The sequence below is a fragment of the Neofelis nebulosa genome, chromosome 4 (genome assembly GCF_028018385.1).
Source record: "Neofelis nebulosa isolate mNeoNeb1 chromosome 4, mNeoNeb1.pri, whole genome shotgun sequence".
Lineage (NCBI taxonomy): Eukaryota > Metazoa > Chordata > Mammalia > Carnivora > Felidae > Neofelis > Neofelis nebulosa.
Window position 1 is genome coordinate 130,256,603 of NC_080785.1, and position 21,442 is coordinate 130,278,044.

General features: G+C 46.6%; 1 pseudogene; it reads left to right on the forward strand.

Moving 5' to 3' along the window:
- Positions 1 to 14,349: 14,349 nt before the first annotated feature.
- Positions 14,350 to 18,890, forward strand: LOC131508600 (threonylcarbamoyl-AMP synthase-like; annotated as a pseudogene).
- The last annotated feature ends 2,552 nt before the right edge of the window (positions 18,891 to 21,442 follow it).

The following is a 21,442-nucleotide window of genomic DNA, read 5'->3' on the forward strand; positions in this document are numbered from 1 at the left end:
AAATTGACTCTACCTCATCATTCTCACTCATTCTCAGCTTCCAAAGATTTTTCCCTTCAAGTCCAGTGTCTAGGAGGCAGTGAGGTGAGGGGTTATGAGCCCCAGGCTTGCAGTCTAATGAACCAGGAATCAGATGGCAGGTCATCTACTTTTCAGCTCTGTGAGCTGCGGGAGTTTTGTTGACCTCTGTGAACCTCAGTTTCCTCATCTGTGAAGTGGGAACAACAACATTAAATTTGCAGTGTTGCAGTGCTTAAATGAGATAAAAGTTAAAGTGGCTAGGGCAGTGCTTTGGCACATTGTCTGTCTCTGAAGCATATATATTCTTCCCGCTGGGAATATCTTCCTTAACCTTGAAAGTCTAAAAGCAGTGCCAGCCATGTAATCCCCAGGGTATTTGCATGAGGAGAGCATTGATAAATTCTGCCCATGGATGGCTGCCCACTGAGTAGTGTCTCTATTCAATTGGTATAAAAATCATCTCCCTGTGAGATTAGGAGATGCTATAGCCTAACTCCAGGCAGTGAGGCAGAGAGGTCCATCCAGGAGTCCCAGGAGCACACTCCCAGCACTAGACAGGACTAATCAAGGTTGGAAAGGATACTGGGTTCTCTTTTAATTTTTTTTAATGTTTATTTTTATTTTTGAGAGAGAGAGAGAGAGAGAGAGAGAGAGAGACAGAGCTGAGCAGGGCAAGGGCAGAAGGAGAGGGAGACACAGAATCCGAAACAGGCTCCAGGCTCCAAGGTGTCAGCACAGAGCCCAATGCGGGGCTTGAGCTCAAGAACCGTGAGATCATGACCTGGGCCAAAGTCATTTAACCAACTGAACCTCCAGGGTTCTAATGGAGAATGTGGGCAGGCTCTCCCGTAGGGGTCTTTGTTCTTCTGCTTGGGATGGGCCACAGAGGTCCCGTCCATGGTAGGAGACCAGGTTTAGGAACTGAAGTAGAAATCCTAGGAAGATCAAGGCTCCAGATGATAATACAAGGGCCAGGACACTAGGGAGAGGGTTAAGTGTGTTTCCTGTGGCTCCCCTGCCGATCTCCTGCTGGACTCCTTCCCTCCCTTTTTGCATCTTTCTCTTCAAAGGGGCTTTTGGTACATCAGGCATTCTCACTATGGCCACTTCTTCCCCATCAAAACTTAACCATACCTGGACGAACTCTGAACCCAATTGCTTTGACAATCACATCCGTGTGAAAGAGTTATGGGGGTCATGGTTTGCAATATGTGACAACTTAAATTAACTACGTGCTTCTTGAAGATACCACCTGCATTTTCTGGGCTGTAGGACTAGAAATCATGCCCATTCTGTCTCCAGGATCTTCTGTCTTTCCACGACATCTGGGAGAGTGGTCATAAGGGATAAGTATTTATTTATCTCTGATCTAGACCAATCCCCCGGCCCCATTTTATGAACGAGAAATCTAAATTTGTCGCAGAACCTGGGGGAATAGGGCTGGGGGACAAATCTCCCGACCTCTTTCCCTCTGCCTGTCCCTAATTCTAGACTCTTTACATTCAACATGTAATCTGCAGACCAGCAGCACTGGTGTCACCTGGAAGCTTGTTAAAAATGCACAATCTCAAATCCAGAGGAGACCGGGTGAAACAGAATCTGCATTTTAACAAGATCCCAGGTGATTCACATGCAGTTTAGAATCTGAAAAGCTCTGGTTTAGAGCTCACATTTTCCCCATTTCCTTTCTCATCAGTACTTCAACCCCAAGGGTCTGTGAACCTCTGAGGCTGAATTTAGCCCAATCTCCGAATATAATGTGCAAGGAGTCCTGGTGTCATTACATAAAGCACAATTTTCCAGGGAGATTTCTGCCCCGTTTTCTGACATTTTTTTCCTCTGCCTTATTTAAAATTCTAAAAAGAAAAGCCTCATCAATGGAATTCTTTTAAGAATGGGCAGGAGAATCCACCACCTTGAACTTCTAGCAGAAAAGGCATGATAGACACTTAATAAATAATCATAACCGGGTGGCGACATGTGTGTGAAAGCGCTTAGTAAATTATAAAGCAGGGCACAAATGTTACTGATTAGAATTCCCAGGGATCCCGGAACGTGATCCTTCACGAGCCCATTCAGGGTGAAAATGTTTCTCAGAATATAACGGGAAACTTAAAAGTTTTCTAATTATTCTCATTTTATTAGACACTTACGTGGCTACAAGAAGAGTGGGTGTGAGCCCTGGCTATGCATCAGAATAACTTGGGGGAGCTTTGGTTAGGAGCTTCATTTCAGAAATACATAAGCCTGAAAAAATATAAATAAGTAAATGAACGAATGAATGAATGACCGGGCTTGGCCCTTGATTCTATTTCTTGAGCTCTGGACAGTCAGGGCTGGGCAATAGGACATTTTTAAACACTCCCAGGTGATTCTCATACACAGTGAGATTGGAGAACCACTGAGCTGGAAAGTTGTTATTTCCCGGTTTACGGGAAATAAATGTGAGCGAGCATTTTATCCATATTTATGATATGGCTAAAGTCCAAATTTTGTAATTCCTAAATCTTAATGATGGTCAAACCACCGGGAGCTACCCCCCAAATTGAAATACTAATGGCTGATTCCAAGCAGTATTAACTTGGTAATGACAATTTGGTTCATCCTTTATTCTCTTACCATTTAACACGGGCCAGCCAACACAGCACCCAGGACTGACCTCAGTCCTGACAGCATATTTGTGTACAGGTTTGTACCCCAGTGTCAAAAACCAAATTCCATGGTTTTTGCTCCAGTAATTAGACATTTCGACGGCATGGGTTTCAAAGAATACTGATGAGGACCTAGGAGACCTCAGTTCTAGGCAATGTTCTTTCCTGAAGTTGTCTGATGTTGGGTCAGTTTCCCGCTGTGAAAAACGAGAGTGTTGGACCAGTGGTTATGGAATCTGGCTGACCATCAGATTCACCTGGAGAGCTTTGCGAAACCACAGATTTCAAGGCCCCAGAACTACCAACTGAAGCTTCTGGAGTGTGTGTATATGGGGTGGGGGGGGGGGCAGTGGGCAGTGTTGGAAAACAGGATTTTTTGTTTTTTTGTTTTTCGGAAAACAGGATTTTTGAAAGAATCCTAAAACTGGAAAATCAGCTGTGTTTGTGAGCCATTGGACAAGATAAGCTCTTTAGTTCTTCTCCGCTTTATGAATCTATGACATTAGACCTAGTTGGTTAAATTCCACTATCAGAAGAAGCTGGTCTGGGCACAGGGCCTGGCCAGAGGGCTGGGTCTGCAGAGGGATAAACATAGGAAACCCACAATAAGAAGTGTCATCTTTGACTACCTCCCACAAATGTCTCAAGATCCTGTGTTCATATGGCTCCTGCCCAGGTCTTTTTGTTAGAGTCATATTGCTAAGTGTCGAATTGCCAGCCTATCACATTACCTTTAAAAAAATGGTTAGGGGCACCTGGGTGGCTTGGTCGGTTAAACGTCCGACTTCGGCTCAGGTCATGATCTCACAGTCCGTGAGTTCGAGCCCCGTGTCGGGCTCTGTGCTGACAGCTCAGAGCCTGGAGCCCGTTTCAGATTCTGTGTCTCCCTCTCTCTCTGCTCCTCCCCTGTTCATGTTCTGTCTCTCTCTGTCTCAAAAATAAATAAACGTTAAAAAAAATTTTTTTTTAATGGTTAAAAAGGTGCTGCTTGGGAATAAAGTTCTTAGAACAATTGTCTTCTTTTCCTGCTACCTACCTCACCTCACTTCTCCTCTAAGTCTGAGTTTCACTGTGCAAAAGAATCTTTCTGGGATGCTTATTTAAATACAGGTACTGGGGTGCCTGGCTGGCTCAGACGGTGGAGCGTGTGACTCCTGATCTTGGGGTTGTGAGTTCAAGCCCCACGTTGGCCCTAAAGCTTACTTAAGAAAAAATACAGATTCCTGGGCCTGTCCCTAATTGTAATAAGGAGATTTGGGTTGGGCCCAGAAACTTGCATTTTTACAAGCTCCTAAGGCATCTGAACTACTTTCGATCTCCCTGTAAAACTTAGTTTGCAGCCTTTCTCAGGCTTCCTTTATGATAAGCATCTCCTCAGTCCATCAACAAATGAATGGATAAAATGTGATGTAGCCATGCAATGCAATAATACTCAGCCATAAAAAGAAGTGAAATACTGATATTTGCTGCCACAGTGGATGAGCCTTGAAAACATTATCCTAAGTGAAAGAAGTCAGATACAAGAGGCCACGTAGTATACAATTCCATTAATATGAAATGTCCAGAATAGGCCAATCCATGGAGACAGAAAGTTGATCAGTGGTTGTCAGGGGTTCAGAGGGAGAGAGGAATGCAGAGTGAGTGCTGATGGATGGGAGTTTCTTTAAGGGGTGATGAAATGTTCTCAGAAAGTGGTGATGGTTGCACAACTGTGCGAATATATTAAAAATCGTGAATTGTATACTTTAAAAGGGTGGATTTTATGGCATGTGAATTCTATCTTTAAAAAGAGAAACAAGGGTGCCTGGCTGGCTCAGTCAATAGAGCACACAGCTCTTGATCTCGGGGCTGTGAGTTCAAGCCCCACGTTGGGTGTAGAGATTACTTAAAAAAATAGTCTTAAAAAAAAAAAAAAGGAAAAGGGAAGAAAGAAACAAAGACAAAAACTTGGGCAGTGTTTAAAAAAGCAGATTCCCGAGATCTAAGATCCTCCCTCAGATCCACTGAGTTAGCACCTCTAGGGAAGATCCTAAGAATCTGATTTTAATAAATGCTTCAAGTGATTCTTAACACAAGGGAAGTTTAGGAAAAGCTCCTTGGTACACTGAAGGCCTGAGTCGTCCTTCTGCACAGACTCTTGACACTCCATCTGAGGTTGGCAGGCCCTAGGATTATCCTTGTGATCCCTGCCTCCTAGTAGTCTGCTCCTCTTGAGTGTGGATGGGCTCATTAACTCCCTTCTAATGAACAGAATACAATGGAAGTGATGCATAGTACTTTCAATATTAGGTTTTTAAAAGATTGTGGCTTCCATCCAAAGAATGTATACAAATGGCCACTAGTGTGTGAAAGATACTCAGTGTCACTCATCAGTAGGGAAATGCAAATCCAAACCACAGTGAGATATCACCTCACACCTATTAGGATGGCCACCATGAAACAAAACAAAACGAAACAATGGAAAATAACATGTGATGGTGAGGATGTGGAGAAATTGAACACGTGCAGCCGAACACGGTATGGAGGGTCCTCACAAATTAAAAATAGAATTACCAGGGCACCTGGGTGGCTCAGTCGATTAAGCGTCCAACTGCGGCTCAAGTCATGATCTCGAAGTTCGTGAGTTTGAGCCCCACGTCAGGCTCTGTGTTGACAGCTCAGAACCTGGAGCCTGCTTCGGATTCTGTGTCTCCTTCTCTCTCTGCCCCTCCCCACCTCACTCTGTCTCTCTCTCTCTCAAAAATAAATATACATTTTAAAAAATTAAAAAGAAAAATAGAAGTACCATCTGATCCAGCAATCCAACTGTTGAGTCTATACCCAAAAAACTGAAAGCAGAATCTTGAAGAGATATTTGCATACCCATGTTCACAACAGCACTCTTCACAATAGCAAAGGGGTGAAAACAACTCAAATGCCTACTGACAAATGAATGGATAAAGAAAATGTGGTATAATGTGTATGATGGGATATTATTCGGTCTTAAAAAAGAAGGACATCCTATTACATACTACAACATGGATGAACTGGAAGGCAGTATACTTAGTGAAATGACCCAGTCACCAAAAGACAAATACCATATGGTTCCACCAAGGTGAGGCACCTAGAGAAGTCAAATTCGTAGAGACAGAAAGTAGAATAGTGGTTGGCAGGAGTAGAGGGGAATGGGGAGTCGTTCAGTGAGGAGAGAGTGCTGGTTTTGCAAGATGGAAAAGTTCTGGAGATCTGATGCACAATGTGAATATATTCAACACTATCAAACTACACACGTAGAAATGGTTAAGATGGTAAAAAAAAAAAAAATTTGGCTTCCATTGCAGGCTCTCTCTTGGTATGCCCCCTCTCCGTTGCCCTCCAGCCCAGGCTATCTTTCAGATCCCCAACTGTCATGTTGGGGGGACACTCAGGCAGCCTATGGAGAGACCCATGAGGTGAGGAGCAGCGTTCTGCCAGTAATACCTGGGTGAATTCGGACTTGAGTCTTCTGATTCCTGCCAACATGTGAATATACTTGGAAGTGGATCCTTGACCCTTCCCCAGTTGAGCCTTCAGATAAAACTGTAGCTGTCACAAGCAGCTTGACTGCAGCCTCATGAGAGACTTTGGGGTAGAAGCACTCAGCTGAGCCGCACCTGATTTTTGACACACTGAAGTTGTGGCATAAGGATGATTTGTTTTAAACTGCGAACTTCTGGGGTAATTTGCTATGCGACAGTAGGTAACTAATACACCATCAGTTACATTTTGCTCAGTTAGTCAGATGGCGGTGCCACAGAGCAGACCACACCAGGGCACTGGCTGCAATCCTGCTTTTCAGGGTATAAAATTGTATGTATATTTTTTGGTAGATCAAATAATGGGCCCTCCAAAATGGTCACATCCTAATCTCTGGAATGTGTGAATACATTATGTCCCATGGCAAGAGGGACTTTGCCCATGTAACTTTCTGTCTTCCTTCCATCCTTCCTTCCTTCCTATCTTCCTTTCTTTCAAGAGTGAATGTGGGAGTGAAAACAGGGGAGGGGCAGAAGGGAGGGAAAGAGAAAATCTTAAGCAGGTCCCGTGCCTAGCACAGAGCCTGACACAGGGTTCGATCCCAGCAGGGCTTGATCCCAGGAGGGCTCAATCCCACAACATGGGCCGAAATCAAGAGTTGCACGCTTAACTGACTGAGCCAGCCAGGCACCCTAAGATTACAAACTTTAATACAGATTATCCTGGGTGATCCAAGTGAGCCCAATCGAATCGCACAAACCCTTAAAGGCAGAGAACTTTCTCTGGCCGGAGGTGGGAGAAATTTGGCAGAGGCAGAAGCTGGAGAGATTCCAAGTAAGAGAGGGATCCCACCACTGGTGAAGGGGCAATGTGTAAAGCGCGAGAGTCAATGTGGGCAGCCTCTAGGGGCAAAGACTAGCACCCAGGTGACAGCTGGCAAGGCAACAGGGACCTCAACTTTACATCTGTAAGGAACTGAATTCAACCCCAACTTGAATGAGCTTGGAAGTGATTTATCCTGAAGTCTCCAGCAAGGAATGCAGCCTTGCTGACAGCTTGATGTTGGCCTTGTGAAACCCAGAGCAGAGAAACCAATCCAGCCAACTGGAATTTCGGGTCTACAGAGGTGTGCGATAATAAATCTGTATTATTTTTGGTTACAAAATTTGGGGTAATTTGTTATGGCAGCCATGGAAAACGAACATATTTATGCATATACGGCATGTATTGCTTTTGAGCCCCTTCCTACCAGGTATCATAGCTATGCAGATGGTGCACAGTGTTATTTATCATTTTCCACTTATCCTGCTGAAGCAGTCATTCACTCTTAGTGAATGTATTGCAGGCTCGAGTGTTCCGTGCATCGTTTTCCAAGGCTCTCTGGGAAAGACACTCCTTTTTCGGGAGGCTGGCGTCTGGCTGGGGAAAGACTGAGTGCGTGCTGTTTTTTCTTCTGAGGCTACTGATCAATACTTACCATTAGGAGGACAACTCCATGCATCACTAAACTTTGACCTCGGTGCCCCAGAGCGGTCCCAAGATGCCAATTGATGTACAGGCAATATACATATTCCTCAAATGCAATACCCCTTTCATAGACTTCCCTGAATTAAATCTTAGAGGCTTCAGTGATGGCAAAATAATGTTGCTAATGTACCAGCAAGCCCAGGATATTCAGAAAGGATGCTTGGATACAAGGAATTGTCTTTGTGCTTTTTTAAAAAAAACTTTTGGAGGCACCCGGGTGGCTCAGTCAGTTGAGCATCCGACTTCAGCTCAGGTCACGATCTCACGGCTTGTGAGTTCGAGCCCTGCGTCGGGCTCTGTGCTGACAGCTCAGAGACCGGAGCCTGCTTTGGATCCTGTGTCTCCCTCTTTCTCTGCCCCTAACCCACTCGCATTCTGTCTCTGTTTCTCTCAAAAATAAATAAACATTAAAAAAAAAAATCTTTTGCATGGGCACTGTGTTTGGATCGTTGACCAGCTGACCCTGCCTTCTGTACAACGGGTGGTGTGGGCATAAGGTGTCCCTTAAGTCTGCCGTGGAAATAAGTACACGTCTAAAAGGCCAAGACTTGAAAATAAGTGGTTGCCTCCCCTTAGAAATCACAAGATAAGCCTACAAGAGCCTAAAATAACGTTAATTGCACTTCTTTTTCATCTACAAATTTGGAATGTTGTTTCCCCAGAAGTATGCATTTTTCAGGGAACTCTTCATAGTGGTGTACCATCACATAACATCATGGTGCTCTGAGTAAAAGGAGATGCTACTCCTGTTTCCCTGGATCTGTTCAAATGGGATCAATTGCCAAACAGTTGTTTGGATTAAAACCAAATGGTTAATTTAATCAGGCTTTCAAGAGGCAGTTATTTTGATTAAAAGAATCGTATCTGAGCAGGCTTTGGCAGCTTCTTATCTCCAGGCAGTGGGTCCCACACACTGAGCTTTTCTGTGGAACCGGGGGACATCAACTGCTCGAGTAAAAAGGGGTGTACCGGAAGAGAAGACTCACGAAGCCCCATTGAAGAAAGTATAGCTGCGCCTCGTCAGAAGTGAAAAGCCATTAGGAACATAAAAGGCTAGCCCTTCCATCTCTTTCTCTCTCTCATGTCTGGCTACAGCTACCTGGCCTCACATCAGTTTTCCTGCTTATTCACTGCTTATCCACTGGTGTGGATAATTCTCTGCTTATCCACTGGTGTGCCCAAGGCTGAGAATTCCAGCAGCCCTGAGTTTATGTCACTTTTGCTATTTGTACCCATCACCGTGATTAACTTCATCCTGAGTCTGAATTTGAATCCACTCCATTTTAAATTCCCAGGAAAACAATTTGATTCACTGGGGTGTGGTCACGTGACTAGCTCTGGTGCAATGAGCTGTACCCAGGATGGGTCAGGTGTCACAAGACATGAAGGAAGGGCTGCCCCCCCCCCCCCAGGTGATGAATGGAGCAGGGAGGAAATAAGTGACAGACACCTCCAAAAGTTTTTCCTGAACTGAAAATGGCAGATACCCCTTTATCACTTCTTTTCCTGCCAATCTGCACATTCTTTAAGGGCAGAGGATTTTTTTTTAATCCTTATCTTCACCACCATTCTTAGGCCAGTGCCTCATCTATAGATGCTCGATACGTTAAAAAAAAAAAAAAAAAAAAAAAGATAAAGTTGGTCATGTCTACTTCCAGTTGTACCTACTGGAACTTCTTTTACCATGCTGGCCCCAACCCATGTGGGGATGAGGCATGAAAACAAAAAGAGGTGTCAGATGGGCTGAACCCTCCTGAGTTCTTTCTTCCAGCATTGCTTGGGTTAATAATAACTATTATGTATTCTTCAGTTTCCAAGGGGCAAGCATAATACAAAGTACTGTATGCATCGCTAACCTACTTATCCGCTATGATAACCCTGTGAGAAAATTGTTCAGAGAAGTTTAGTAACTTGCTCAGGGTCACACAGCTCTAAAGTGCTATGGCCAATTCTAAACCTAAATCTAGAGGCTACCCTCCGAAGCTTTCTATTTTCCTTCCTCCTCTGCCATGAGGAGTTGGGAAGGAGGCTGAGAGATGAAGCTAAGAGGAGAGGTGTTGGGTCAATGCCAATTTTGTGAACTAAACAAAATTGTTCCATGCTAACAGTTTCTGAAAGCTTTTTGAACATGGCCTTGGGCCTTTCATGGTTCTGAGGTTTTCCAACAACTCCTCTTAATTGAGTCTTTCCAGGCTGAGCTGCAGGATTTAAGTATTTCAACAAGAAAAGAGTTCTCAGGTTCCTTCTCTCCCTTTAAGCTGGGTGAGAATGTGTCCACGAGCTTTCTGCTTTTGAACACTGGAAAACATTCTGGGAAGCTGAGACAGGACCTGGGTCAGTGCTGCCATTTTTTATTGTGCTTTGCATAGTGAGGGCTCAAATTCAGGCCACCCTCGACCAACTACATCTTGTACACTGGCACCAGCTTGTACTGCCCAGAAGAAGACGTGCCATGTTCTAATGCACATCTTAGGGCACCTATGGGAGCACTGGATGGGCATAACATTGTTTCAGATTTCCCCTGCTTTACCTTTTAAGTTTTGACTATGACTTGTGTTAATGCCATTTCTGGATCATACGTCTGGTGTATGTACTGGCAAGAGGAATCCAAATTCTGTTCATCATTTTTGAAGGAGAGAGGGGTTGACATTGGTGCCTGCAACTGCGTTTCCACCTGTCAGTGGGTGGGTAGGGTCTTCTTGCCAGTTCCAGCTGGTCTCTCTACACACAGCCCTGATCCAAATCCCAAGGAGCGATCTTAGCGGTCTTGGGAGCGGTGGGGGAAGAAACTGGAACCTGGTTAGCAAAACAACCCCGTAAAATCCCAGTCGAGAGCAGGTGCCTATGTTAACCCTGAGAAAGGCTGGCTTGTCTTAGGACTGGGTGAGAAAACGCAAAGCTCCTTCACCCCACCCTTAGGGCACTATAGGCCTAGCTAAGGCATTGTATAGTATTTAGGGCCTCTTTACTTTTATTTGTAGTTCTGTTAAAATGTCTTCCCAACATGCTTCCATGATTTAAATTCTGTATGGGAACTCATCCTGAAATTTATGCCCTTTGGAATGTATTTGGAACAGAGATAGGATTTTAAGGAAACAGAAAGCTGGTGAGTCCCAAGAACCCCTTCCTCCGTGGAGCTGTGTATTCACAGCAGTACCTAGGGAGTCCGCAGGGAGTAACGCGTAGTGGTTACACGTGATCAGTCTGCAGGGACAGCTCTGGGTGGGTTCAATCTCATCTTTGCCACTCACTCGTTGTAGAACCCTAAGCAAATTGCTTAATGCTCCGAACCTCCTTTCCCTCATCTATAAAATAGAGACAATAAAAGTTTCTTCTCTAACCTCATGGTGAGGTTCCCTGAGATAATACGCGTGGAAGGCTGGGCACGGAGCAGAGAACATAGTCAGCAACATCAGCTCCCGTTCGTTGCTCATCTCAAGACGTGAACCCAAATTCTGCCTGAAACCCTGTTGAACACACAAGAGTTTCTGTCCTTTCTTGATTGGAGGTCCCCTTTTATTCCATATGAATGACCTCAGATTTTTATTTATTTATTTATTTAATTTTTTTTTTAACATTTATTTTTTTTTTGAGACAGAGAGAGACAGAGCATGAACGGGGGAGGGGCAGAGAGAGAGGGAGACACAGAATCGGAAGCAGGCTCCAGGCTCTGAGCCATCAGCCCAGAGCCTGACGCGGGGCTCGAACTCACGGACCGCGAGATCGTGACCTGAGCCGAAGTCGGCCGCTCAACCGACTGAGCCACCCAGGCGCCCCAGAATGACCTCAGATTTTAATCCTCCTCCCCAAATCTCATCCACGACACTGTGCCCACCAGGAAGAAGTTCTGGTTACCATGATGTGCACCTAGTCTTAGCCCTTGAGCACGCCTACCCTCCTCAGTCTTCAGTTTCCAGAGGAGCAGCGTAAGATCAGTGAGCTTGTTAACGAGGGGGCAAAGCTGGAAGGGAATGGGCTGTCTGCTGGATGTTTTTGCACAACTGCAAAGTTGTGTGGGAAAATGAAAGGCTGGAAACTCAGGACACTGGTAAAGGAGAGAAAGCTCATCGCAGCACATTTTTTCCATCCTCACATACAATTGCTTCCACTCCCGGGTGTAACATAACTTCCCAGTGGCTTCTTTTTATCAAAGGCGGTAGTAGAGTGTCATCAGCGCGTGCACTGACTTTGGGATGGGGTGGTCCTGGGTCGGCTGCTACTAGCTGAGGGACACCAGGCAAGTTATTGAACCTCTACACGCCTCAGTTTTCACCTCTATAAAATGGCTCAGTTGGTTAAACGTCAGACTTCGGCTCAGGTCATGATCTCACAGTTCATGAGTTCGAGCCTCGCATCGGGCTCACTGCTGGCAGCTCAGAGCCTGGAGCCTGATGAGGGTTCTGTGTCTACCTCTCTTTCTGCCCCTCTCCTACTCATGCTCTGTCTTTCTCTGTCTCTCAAAAATTAATAAATGTAAAAATAATTTAAAAAGAAAATGGACATATGAATAGCATCTATCCATCTCACTTGTGTTTTGAAGATTAAGGTAATGAATATAAAGTACCTGGCACATAGTAAGCCCTCAGTAAGCATACTTCATTGCCAGCATCATCCAATTATTACCTACATCTTGATGTTGCTGAGCGTATACGATCCGTGAAACAATCAGCCTTCTGCCTAGGGTTGGTAGTGAATATGTGGTGGATAAGTTTATTTATTTTGAGAGAGAGAGAGCACAAGTGGGGGAGGAACAGAGAAAGAGGGAGAGAAAGAATCCCAAGCAGGTTCCACACTGTCAGCTCAGAGCCCAACGTGGGGCTCGAACTCACGAATCGTGAGATCATGACCTGAGCCAAAATCAAGAGTCAGACCCTTAATCAACGGAGTCATGCAGGCACCCCTATATGTAGTGGATATTATAATAACATCTCAGCTCTGAATATTAACTGTAACAGCTAGTCATTCGTTTCGAAGCATCCCAAGGGCTTGTCCGATGCTGTAAGGTCTCTGATGGGCTCCCCTCACCCTGTGAACGGATAGTTTCCTATGGCCGACACGACAGGTTGTCACCCCAACTGCCAGTCCCCCTTCTTCCTTGTGAACAGAACACCAATTCTGTTCAAGCAGCCGTGTGCCTAGCCCCAGGGGAAGAACGATGATTCTTGCGAGCTACTTCTGGCAGTCCCATTTACCTCTATCTTAATTGGTCTAAGAGGAGGCATGTGATAAGATATAAGGGAAAGTCTCCCAACAAAAGGAGAGGGGAGTGTGAGGTGAGCCTCAGTTTGGTCCCTGGCATCTTCCTTCTTGCTTTAGGTACTGTCACGTGGGGATGTAATGCTTGGAGCCTGCAGCTGCCATTTTGTGACCATGTGGTAACTAGCATGAGAATTGACAGGGCAGAAAAATAGAGTCTAGATTCTTAAAGACATCACTAAGCTGCCAAGTCGACTCTGAGGCTGTTCGCCTCTAAACGTCTTTTTGGTATCCAATAACTGTTTTTATGATTGGGCCTATTGTTAATCCGGTTTTCTGCCTAACTGTTTTACTCCTTTTCTGTTTGCCAAGCCGGCAGAATGACCGCTATTCAAATTCTGCCCAGATATAAAGACATTCGGTTCCCATTTTCTTCCTCTTGATTTGAGTAATCAAGTGTTTTTAAATAAATTCCTCACCCACCATTGTAGTGAAACTGCTCTTGAAAAGGTCACCAATGACCTCTTGATTGACATGTTGAATAGCTCCATCTAATTTCACATCCTGCTTAACTTCTGCTGCATTAGACAGCTTGACCACTTTCTTATTCTTAAAGTGAGTCCCTCTCTTGGTGTGTGTCACTACTCTTTCCATTCTCTGGTCCGCCTTCTGTGGTTCCTTCTCTTTCTGCCCTTCGACTCTGTATGAAGCCCGGCATTCTGCCCTGGTGGCTTCTCGTCTCTCACCAGCACCAGGAGGTGCCTTCTCCACGTTCAAGACTTTGGTTACCACCAGTGGGCCTTTGTGATCCCCACGTCCATGTCTCCAGGGCACGTCTTTCCCCAACACAGATCTGCTTTTCTCTCTGTGAACAGGATGTGTCCGCTTGGATGTCCCCACGGGACCATCAACACCGTATCTGTAAACTGAACTCTGTCCCCTACAAATGACTTCTCTGTCACACACCTCACCGCTCACACTGGCCCTCAGCTAGAAACCTCAGTCATCCTAAGGAATCCCTTCTTTTGCAACACCCAATCAATCATCAAGCATAAAAATTCCTCTATTCTCAGGAGTCTGTTGCAGCTTCCCCCCATGTTCCCTGCCATGGCCTCCAGCCGTCACTTCTGTATTGCAAAAGTCTCTCACGTGCCTCCAATCTCGCCCCCCCCCCCACTCCCCCGCAATCACCTGCATTGCTGTTAGAAGGGATTTTCTAAAAACCAACGGAATCGTGTCACGGGATTTAAAATTTTCCAACGGAGTAGATGTGTGGGGGAGGAGGTGGGGGGCAGGTTGTATTAGCCATCATACCCTCCAGATAAAGTCTGCACTTCATAACATGGCACAGAAGACCTTCTAGTCCCTCTGGAAACAGACTGGATTTTGTGTTTTGTATCCCCTCCACCTTCCCTGCATTCTCCGCTGGAGCTCCTGGGGACTTCTCTTTCTCTTCACGATGTCCTCTGATTCCATGCTGGACTCCTATGCCCAGCATTTTGAACTTCTAGCACCCACTAGTTCTCAACCCAAACTGCACTTCCCCAAAGCGTTCCCTGAGTCTAGTACTAGGCCAGAGTTCCTCAACCTTGGCCCTGATGACATTTCGGGTTGGTTCATCGTCTGCTGTGGAGGTTGCCCTGGGCATCGTAGGGTGTCTGGCAGCATGGCTGGCCTCTCCCTGCTAGACGCCAGCGGCACCTGCCTCCCCCAGTTTTTACAACCACAAATGTGTCCAGACACTGTGACATTTTCCCTGGGGGACAGAATTGCCCCTGCCCCGGGTTGCAAACCATCGGACTAACCCAAGTCCCCTTCTTGTCATCCCGTGGCTTTCTGTCCTGCTCTGAGCATAACACCCATGGCACAATTTTGAAGTGACTCATCTGTTTCAACAGAATGTTAATCTCCCAGAGGGCATCTCCCAGGGCTGGGCACCCAGTAGGCATGCAGTCTAGCTTCACGAAAGAGTGGGCTCGCGGATGGGAGTGATCTTGCCTGTCACCTGTATAGCCCCCAGGATGGTGCTGGCACATGATGGGGCTCAATAAGCATTTGTTGAATGAAGGAATGACTCAGTCATTCATTCAAATGCTTCTTTCTCTGTGAAAATTTTATTAGTTTCCCTGTCAAGTGGAGAGGGTGTTTTCCCCTTTTAACTCCGTAGTATTTTGTGCGTGCCCTTGTCTCCCAGCATTACTACACTGGGTATCATAATTTGCTAATACATGTTGGTGGAAATTAAATCATGCTCTCTGTATCTTCCAGCCTCTTTCTAGAAACAGAAAAACTAGGTCCATTCCTGTGCCCGGGAATCTCATGATCTACATTTTCCTTAAACTACTACACCTGTTCTACCCCTGGCTGCTGTCAGCCACACCTGCCCCCCCACATACTCATCCATCTTCCTCAGCCGACTTCAAAGAGGGGGGGATGGCTCAGAGCTGCCGGGCACCGAGGACCCACGTCTGCTACATGGTCGCTTCTTGCCTCTCTCTTCCTTGACTGTGCTCCCAACGATGGCAACCAGTTCTGGGAGGTCTTAATAACATATGGTGCTCGCTCGCAAGCCTCTCCTGGGGATGGGATGCACCATGTCTGCAGCAGGCCCACCACCTGATGGCTTCAAATGCAAGAGACTACGGGGAGCCCCATGGCTGGAAGGAGCCGTGATATTATTAAAGTAAACCAACACACATTCACAACGGTAGGAAAGGGGATCAGCTTTCTTTTGAGAAGGGTTCAATACGCCGAGAAGAGTAGAGTTGCTTTTTCTGCCCAGTAGATGGTTTGTTTACGTGCATCCTTTAATCACAAAGTCCTGTGGGGAGAAGATGCCGAAGTTAATATTTATATCTGGCATCCGACCCTCCGCATAAATAACAGCAGAGAGGCCGCGTGTTTGGTTTGAGGTCAGCTCTGTTTCAACAGCGAGGCCAGGTGCAGACACACATGCTGGACCTTTGAACTCTGTGTGTTGCAATCCAGATGTTCGGCAGAGGTGAGGAACTTGGGTCACTGATGGTGAGAGAATGTGGAGTGCTCTTCTAGCATCTTCCAAGGGGAGCCCTGGCCAGTAGACTTGGCCCTAAGCCCACTTTCCTCACCAGAGTCGAGAAACAGTAGCAGCTCCATTTGTTGCTAGGGATAAGAGATCATCCACTGGGGAGTTGAGATAGCCAGGGCGGGGTGAGGGTGGGTAGCACGAGGGAGGTCACGAAATTGACCGTGCTTAGCCTCTGCCCACGTTTGAGTCACTGGGAGACATTCTGCAATGGGGAAAATATTAGGCTTTTAATGACAGCCCTGACAAACAGGATCCGTGTGACCAAATTGGTCTCAAAAGCAACTGCTATCATTTCTTAAAGGAGGATTTGTCACATTGCGTGTTTCTTGAAGGGTTTTCCTAGTCCCACACTTTGCCTCGAAAACGTGCACAGAGTGAGGGGTTTGAACTTTCTGAATTAAATGCAAAGCACATATGTTGTTTGGGTTTTGTTTGTTGTGTTTGTTTGTTTTTATGGTTCCAAAATATGTTATATAAAAAAGAACCATATAGCAATAAAATGGTAATGTAAACACAAATCCTCGAAAAGGATGCAACATATTTCTAATGAAAGGAAACAACCACCTTCGCTTTATCCACAAAAAAGAATTAAAAATGATGAAGAGGGGCCGTTTCATTCACAGATTGTGGAATCCTACTGTTTACTGCTCTCCGAATGAGTATTTTTGAGGCATGACTGAAAACGGGAGTTTTCAACACCAAGCAGCTCCTGGCATCGTGCAAAGCACGCTGCTGTCGGTTGGTAGCCAGGCGACTTGAATTCTGGTCTTCACTGCTGACCCCCTGCTTCCTGGCTCCCAACCCCAGCACTCCACTGAGAGTGCTCTTGTCAAGGGTACCAGTGACCTTCTAATTGCTAAATCCAAAGGGCAGTTTTCAGTCCACTTCTGACCTGACCTCTCTTCAGCAGATGACATAATTGCCCACTCTTTCCTCCTTGAAATCCTCTCGCCCCGTGCCTTCAATGACTCCATCTCATCCTGGTTATTCACCAGCTTCCCCCTTCACTTTTCAGATACTCTCTAGGCTGTTCTTTTTCACCAATGGCTAGGAGCGGCTGCCATGGGCTGAGGTCGTGCGGAGGCTTTGTGTGCGTTTTCTTATCGATGCTTCACAGCAGCCCTGGGAGGTGGGACTTATGGGTTCCCTTTTTCAGACAAGGAAGGTAAGGCTCTGCGTAATGCAGGGATCTTCACTGACCCCCTTGTAGGTCAATGGCTTATAAGCAGCAGGAATGGAATTCCCACCTAGGTCTGTCTGAATCCAGAGTCAAGTTGTCAACCATTACAATGCAGTTTTTCTTCCTCAGATACCCCTTAGATAGAGGTGTTCTCTGGAGTTGTGTGTTTGGCCCCTGTTCTTCTCTCTGCCCCTGTCTCCGCAGGGGACAGCTTTCCTCATAGCACCTCTATGGTGCTTTCACCCCAAATCTGTCCTTTGTTCCTTGTTTCCGACTGTTTCTAAGCTAACTCCATTTGCATATGCCACGGTCACCTTGTAGGGCTGTTGGTCGTGGTGTTGGACGACTCCTCAGCTGCCAATCCTTTCCGGACGATTGGCTGAAGCCTGTGATTGCTTAAGGAGTGGGCATGTGACCCAGACAGGGCAGATTGCTGGGAATGTCTAGGAAAAGTTTTCTCTCAAACAGACACATGAATGATGGCTTCTTTTCTCCTTCTCGATACTGCTGTGACTTGGAGTCAGTCAGAGTCAGGAAAACCAACTGCAACCATGAGGGATAGGTGAAATCCAACAGGAGTAGAGCCTGGGTCCTTAATGACCAGCTGATTGAATCTTATCAGGGAAAGGGGCTTCCAACTATGTTAAACAATACAGTCCCTTATTGTTTGCATGGGTTTTTATTTTGTTTCGTTTCGTTTTGTTTTGTTGTTACTTGCAGCCAAGAGCATCCTAAATGATACGTCAAATTCACTACATCTACAACTCAACTCAGTATCTTCTTCCAACCAGCCTCTCCTCCTATAACTCTAGCCCTGTTAATATCACCATGACTGACTCACTGACCCACGTCAGAAACCTGGCCATCATCCTTGACTCCTCCCTCTGCCTCACCCCTAAAACCTAATCATGAGTTAAGTCCAGGAGATTTGCAGGCACTGAGAGCCGTGGTGGCTGCCAGCACCGGGTTGAATGAGGGATGGGGGCGGGGGCGGGGGCTTTGTCCACAGCAGCCAGCTCCTCTGCATTCTGAGCCCCACTCTGCCAGTGCCAAGGGCCTGGCTGTTGTGGCTCCCTGGGAGTGTGGCCTTGCCCGCTGGACCAAGGTGTTTTGGGCCTCCGTGGCTGAACTGCGCACAGACACCCGCCATGGTGGTGGTCCCCACCCACACGCCATAGGGCCTGGCCTTCTCGGCAAGTTGCTCAGTGGCACAGGGCACTGTGTACCCCCTCAAGGGCTGCAGCAAGGCCGAGCTGCTGCCTGTCTATCTGGGCCATGTGGCCGATGTCTACAGGGACTGCCATGTTGAACATGTCCAAGGTGCTCCTGAAAGACTTATTATCAGAACCAGTGACCCTGGTGTTGGAAAGCTCCCAAGAGCTCAGTAAGGACCTGAACCCCTTTACTCCTCTTGTAGGCACCTGGACTCCTGATCATGGCTTCATGCAGGATTTGGCCTAGATGTTTGAGCAACACTTGCTGTCACCAGTACCAACCTTGACTCTTAGGCCAGTTCTCCAAATGTCAAGGAATTCCTGTACCTCTGGCCTCAATTGTTGCTGGTCATTGATGGGGGACCAATTGGGGATGGCCAGAGCCCTGAGTACTGCTTGGGTCAACTGTGGTTGACTTGTCTGTACTTGGAAAGTTTGGCATCATTCATCCAGGCTGTGCCCTGGAAAGTATTACATCCATCCTCCCACAGAAGTATGGGCTGTTCCCCTCACAGAGATCTTGCTTGTGAATCTCAGGATAAGGGAGGGCCCAAGGACAAATGCCCGACACCATGTGTCTGTCCACTGGTGACTGGGAGGCATCATTTACAGAGGCCCCGGGGCTACAATGTCTCTAGTCTCTGTCTTTAAGCCAATGTGTCTTTCTGAACACTGGAGACCGGGGCCCAGAAGCTGCTGGTTTAGTCTTACACCTGGTGGGGGAGGTCTTCTTTATTATCTGTAACTTCATATATCAGTCAAAAGCTGACTAGAGACTTTGACAACATTCCTAGGATGGCCTTGTTTTCTACTAAGTTGCTTTTTAAAAAATATGTTTGGGGCGCCTGGGTGGCTCAGTCGGTTAAGCATCCGACTTCAGCTCAGGTCACGACCTCACGGTCCGTGAGTTCGAGCCCCGCGTCGGGCTCTGGGCTGATGGCTTGGAGCCTGGAGCCTGCTTCCCATTCTGTGTCTCCCTCTCTCTCTGCCCCTCCCCTGCTCATGCTCTGTCTCTCTCTGTCTCAAAAATAAATTAAAAAAAAATGTTTGAAAAATAATTTAAAGAACAGGCTTGGAATCGAGTCGGAGCCTCTTCTCTGGTGGGTAGTGGCATCTAAGGTCCAAATCAGCTAGAGTACCAGCTGGTGCTACTTAAAAGTCTCAGGTGACCAAAGGCGTGTGCTTGTGCACCTGAGGCTGGGGCCAGGTTAGGACAAAGATTGTTGAGCCACAGGGCAAACACTATCTCCTCTGAGCTGAGGAGGCTGGTATTGTGGTGTGCTGTGATGCCTGGTGGAGAGAACCCTCCCTTTGGACTAATGGTGGGGAGTGAATTCAGTTGGCAGGCGTGGGGGTGGGGAGGTCCAAATAAAAACATATTGAAAAATAAATCTTTATTGTTCTTTAAAAAAAAAAAAAGTCCAGAAGATTCTACTGCTGAAAATCTCTTTCTTTCTTTCTTTCTTTCTTTCTTTCTTTCTTTCTTTCTTTCTTTCTTTCTTTCCATTAATCCCCTCCTTGTTCTTTTCAACTCTTTGCCACTTGTACTGTTCTCCTGAGCCCTTTCTCATTTTGACCCAAGCCACCACCACCTATATTGCTCCCAAAGAGATTTTATTTTAAGAAAAACTGTTTTTTTAATGTGTATTTATTTTTGAGGGAGAGAGAGAGACAGAGCCAAGCAGAGGAGGGGCAGAGAGAGAGAGAGGGAGGGGGGAGATAGAATCCAAAGCAGGCTCCAGGGTCTGAGCTGTCAGCACAGAGCCCAACATGAGGCTTGAACTCATGAACCACAAGATGATGACCTGAGCCAAAGTCAGACACTTAACTCCCTGAGCCACCCAGGCGGCCCCCCTCCCAAAGAGATTTGAAAAACTTGGTATTAATCCTACAACTTCCTTGATCACGATGTGTCCATAGCCTATCTTTATCTTCAACATGAACTCCAGCCATCGTGCAGGGTTTGTAAGCTGTGTCAAGACCGGGCGTGCCTCTCTGGACTGTCACCTCCACTGTTCCACATCCTCCTGGTTCCTGCACACTGATTTCCTTGTGGTCCACAAGTCACTGCCCTGTAGTGTCACTGAATGGGTGGTCCTCTGGGCCTGGGCTGCCCTCCCTGGCATCTCCCTGGACAATCCTGGCTGGCCAGCATGCTCTCACGCACCTTGGTTCACCTATTGTACAACTTAGGTGTGAATTTCTGGCACACCAGGGATATCTTTCCTTATTTTCATTTCTCCCTTCTCGATTTGTATTTTGAACCCCATCCCAACTCAATCGCCATCAGTTTGGCACTTCCTCTCCCTCCAGTGTTGTATCTAAGTTCTAGACTTTCTAGTGTCACAGTGCTGACGGACATGTCTGCCTAGTTTCAGGGCATCTGTTCATCACAGGTTCCCATAAAGATACCCCTGGTTTTCTCCTCGTGGCCCCTTCGAGTCCGGGAATCGCATAGGCAAAGCCTACTCCATGCTGGGTCCCTAGAATCTCTACAGGGTGGCCTTGGCTTTGTCTGCATATATACCACCACTACCACACCTACTCTGAGGCCTTGCCACCCTTCCCAGGCCCCCTTCCCAGGGCCCCTTCCCAGGGCCCCCTTTATGGACACACCCTCCTGCTTTCTGGCCCTCAGCTCTCTCTCATGTACTTATTGTCTTTTCTCCCTCCCTCAGCACCTTTGAAGAGTTTTCTTGTCTTGAAAAAGCACTCTCCTCTCCTTCCTTCTTTGGAACATTTATCCCTTACCGGCCCTGGATTGCCCCAGGGGGACCTTTGAGAGGTTAGAATTATGGACACGAGAGGCAGAGACTAAGGCCTTTTTTTTTTCTACTCTGTCAGATTTTTTTCCTTAAGACAGAGAGCACAGGCCCAATCAACTGCTTAGGAAAGGAAGAAGATACCAGGACACAAAAGAACATGGACAGTTATGATCCCCTGGCCCCCATGGCCCTCGCCACCCTGGAAATGATCTGTGTGTGTACCCATTTCATCCAGACTGTGGGTTCCAAAGGCCAAGGCCTGCCATATCCTTTATCCGCGTGTGGTCAGCCTCTGATATCAGACCCATAGTAGATGCCTTGTAAAT